General features: G+C 41.3%; 1 pseudogene; it reads left to right on the forward strand.

The window, feature by feature from the left end:
- The first annotated feature begins 3,149 nt into the window (after positions 1 to 3,149).
- On the forward strand, positions 3,150 to 3,606 carry LOC129468599 (small ribosomal subunit protein eS26-like; annotated as a pseudogene).
- Positions 3,607 to 4,096: the final 490 nt, after the last annotated feature.

A 4,096-nucleotide genomic window follows, 5' to 3' on the forward strand; every position in this document is an offset into this window, starting at 1 on the left:
TGGAGTAGCTGTGGACCTGCTCATCACCCCTCACCAACCAGGTAAGCCTGGGAACCAATGACAATATAGATGAGTTGCAACACTGCGTACTCCTCACCTGCTTTTGGATGCTGCTTCACTCTTGCCCTCCCCATTGGATGCTAAATTCTCCTGTGGCCAAACCTAATCCAGAACTGTACAGGGAAGGGAATTCTAGGTTATGTGGTTCCAGCTTAGTTAAGTGGACATGGTGACGTAAGAGGCGAGACTCAACTCAGGAGGTGGGACTCAACTCTGTAGGTGGGGCTCAGACCCGGACCAAATTGAGGACTAGCTAAAACAGGGATGGGGTGGAAGCAGCTTTCCATAAGATATGCCCACCGGTGTGCCACGTCAGCTTACCATCGCCATGGTAAGTCACTGCCCTCTTCCATGGCAACAACCTGGTAACCTGGAATTACCACCCTTGTCTGGAAATTTCTGCATAAACTGCCCCTTAATTTTCATATAATGAAAAGTGGGTACAAATATGATGCAGAACTAGGTATTCTGGGCACACTGCCTACAGGACAGCCCTGCTCAGCGAGGAGCAGTCCCTCTGCTGCTGCTGTGAACTGCTGCTTCAATAAAAGCTGCTGTCTAGTATCACCAGTTTGCCCTTGAACTCTTTCCTGGGTGAAGCCAAGAACCCTCCTGGGATAAGCCCCAATTGTGGGGCTTGCCTGTCTTGCATCAATAGTGCAAATCACTGTGCTATGCAAGTGATTTAGGAAGGGAGGGATCCCAGGAGAAACTGGTAAGAAAGTGGGGGAAGCAGAACAGGAAAGGGAAAGAAGCCAAGCAAGGTGTGATTTTGGGCAAAGCCTAGGCTTATCCCACAGGGGTACAAGGGGTCGAAGCTACCCCTCATAGTTATCCTGCCCTGAGGCGAGGGAGCTGGGCTTTCATAAACTTGCACTGTCAGTTATTTTCTACTGGCCCAGGGGTGGGTGAGTAAACTCCCAGGCACATTTTGTTCTCTGCAAATACAGGCACAGCAGCTCCTCTGCAGGAATGGCAGGGGCAGCTTTTAGGAAGCAAAAGCAAGCTGCAGCCAAGCTAGCTAAGTGTCATGGACACCTGGGTTGGTTTCATACCTTGGCTATTGTGCATAGTGCTACAGTGAATATGGGAATGCAGATGTCTCTTTGACAAAATAATTTCAGGCCTTTTGGGTAAATATCCAGAAGTGGGATTGCTGAATCGTATGGCACTTTTATTTTCAGTTGTTTGAGGAACCTCCTTACAGCTTTCCATATGGCTATACTAATTTACATTCCTACTAATAGTGTACAAGGATTCTCTTTTCCCCACATCCTTGCTAACACTTGTTACCTTTTGTCTTTTTCATAATAGCTATTCTGACAGGTGTGAGATGAACTCACCGTGGTTTTAATTTGCATTTCCCTAGTGACTAGTGACGTTGGGCATTTTTTTTTCATTTCATCCTCCTGTCCTGTTCTTTTCAAAGTACAACCTCACCAGATATTTATATAGTTCTCCCACGTGTGAGGAGTTCTGGTTAGCAGGGACTCCCAGGGTGGGGTGTGGTGATAATAATGGGTGGGGACAGGTGAAGAAGTTGGGGCTGGGGGATTCAGCCTTTCCAGAGGGTTACTTGCACTTCACCCACTGCCCTTTGGTCAGTCCTGGGGGACGATCCCAGGGGATGAAAGAATTCAAAAGAATTCATTTTTGGCATTCATTTACATTCCACTCAGCCAAGCATCAGTAACAGCTCCAGCTTCATTATTGGCTGGGCTTTGATCAGAAAGGAGGAGGGAATTTGGCATTTTTCACTAGGAGCTACAGATAAGCCAGACTTCAACGTTGCATAGATTCACATTGCTCTCTGCCTGATTAGGTTGCACTGTAACTGAAAGTCACAGGATATTACTGACACCTAGTGGTAGTTTCAAACACAACAAAAAAAATTTCTTTAAATCAATTTAAAAAATAAAGTAAAACCAAGTTTATAAGAAAGCAGCGAACAGTAAAAGACTGGTGTCTCAAGATTTCTGGTTATAAAAGGCCAATTTTATTTGGTTTCAATTACTAAGAGTTTGTTGTTATGTTACCAGGCACTATACTAAGCAATTATTTTATTAACTTAATTCTTATAATAACTTTAGGAGGCACTGTTTTCTTAATGAGAACACTGGGGTTAATGAAAATTAAGAAGCTTGGTTTGTAAGCAGGGTGTTAGCATTCAAAATCAGGTGAGCCTACGATACTGTTTATAGCAATTATAAAAGTTATAAAAGAGTAACCAAACTTCTTCAATCGGTTTACCATTGAAGCATTCACTCACACATTTATTTATCAAATTTTTCTTGAGGGTCATCTAGGTTCAGGGCAATATGACAGATATGGCGGGAAGTAAGATTATGAATTTCAGAGTCTCTCTGCCTCCAGAAGTTCACTAATGATCACAGTACTATATCCATCCATCATTCACCCACAAATACGTCTTTAGTGCCTACCATGTACCAGTTATTTAGCCTGGGATGAACAACTTGTTCCTTGTGCTTAAGCTTATCTTGTGAGTGAGACAGAAAAACACATAAATATAATGTAGTGTTGTGAGCACCAAGACTGGGGAGAAATAGAGTGTAATATGTGAGGGCACAGAGGCACAGCCCCTACATTAGCTCTGGGGACATCAGAAAAGGTTTTTGAAAGGATAACGAAAATGAATTTCTTTTCTATTTAATTCTAGCTAAAATAATTTTTCCTCAAAATAAGCAAGCAACTACTTGATTTAATTTCAAATAATGCCACAAAAAATCTTAAAAAGGAAAACTAAATATTTTAGGAAATGTACAAAGATTATTTATAAACATTTCAAATCTGATTAAGTTCTAAAAGCAAATGCTAACGAATTGCAAGTATTTAGTGCATAAGAGCTTAGAAAAAAAGGAAAAGTTCATTTAACATTTAGTCACTTATTCAGGCCACAGATATTTATTGAGCATCTACAATGTGTCAGGTATCGTGCTGAAAGTTGGAAGCATAACGTTGAGCAAAAGGATCCACTAGTGCCCACTAGAAGGTTCTAGTAGAGTGTTTAGCAGAGGAGACAGACAAAAATAAAAATGTACAAAATACCCTCTCCGGTCCGTGCCTCCAAGATGACAAAGAAAACGAAGGACAACGGCGGCGCCAAAAAGGGCTGCGGCCATGTGCAGCCCATTTGCTGCACGAACTCTGCCTGATGTGTGCCCAAGGACAAAGCCATTAAGAAATTCATCATTCAAAACATAGTGGAGGCCACAGCAGTCAGGGACACTTCTGAAGCGAGCGTCTTTGACGCCTACGTGCTTCCCAAGATGTATGTGAAGCTACATTACTGTGTGAGTCGTGCAATTCACAACAAAGTAGTCAGGAATCGATCCTGTGAAGGCTGCAAGGACCGAACACCCCACCCCGATTTAGACCTGTGGGTGCTGCCCCACGACCCCTGCCAAAGGTGATGTAGGGAGCTGAGTCCTTCAAGACTGATGACAGACTATTCTCTGGAGAAAAATACAATGGAAATTGTACTAAAAAAAAAAAGTACAAATTTACATACAAATAATAAGATTTCAAATTCTTACCAGGAAATTAAATCTGAAGGTATTCTATCAGTCAAGAAGTCAACCACAAGTATCCTACTTGTTGCAAATATAACACCACCTTGTGTGTAAACTTCATAGCAACTGTTGTTTGTGATTTCATTTGTTACACGGCGAGGGAGGTGTTCAACTCCTTCTATCTTCAGCTGATTGATAAAATACTCCTAAATCAAATCAAACTTGATTAGTAGGCTATTTAATACAGGGCAGTTTTTAATAGGTTACAGATATTTAAAATAATGTGCTATCCTTCTCTGAGATAATGAACTTCATAATGAATATACAGACTAAGTTACTTTTTTATAGTAACTTCAACCAACCAGTCTACATTTAATGATGTTTTCTTGTTTTGGGGTTTACACTAAGGAATAATTGCACTTCAGTCATTATCAGCACTCAACTACAATAACATATGCACACACACACAAAACCTCCAACTTTTAAAAGCTTGGATTAAAAGATTT

Source organism: Symphalangus syndactylus, chromosome 18 (assembly GCF_028878055.3).
Source record: "Symphalangus syndactylus isolate Jambi chromosome 18, NHGRI_mSymSyn1-v2.1_pri, whole genome shotgun sequence".
NCBI classification, from domain to species: domain Eukaryota; kingdom Metazoa; phylum Chordata; class Mammalia; order Primates; family Hylobatidae; genus Symphalangus; species Symphalangus syndactylus.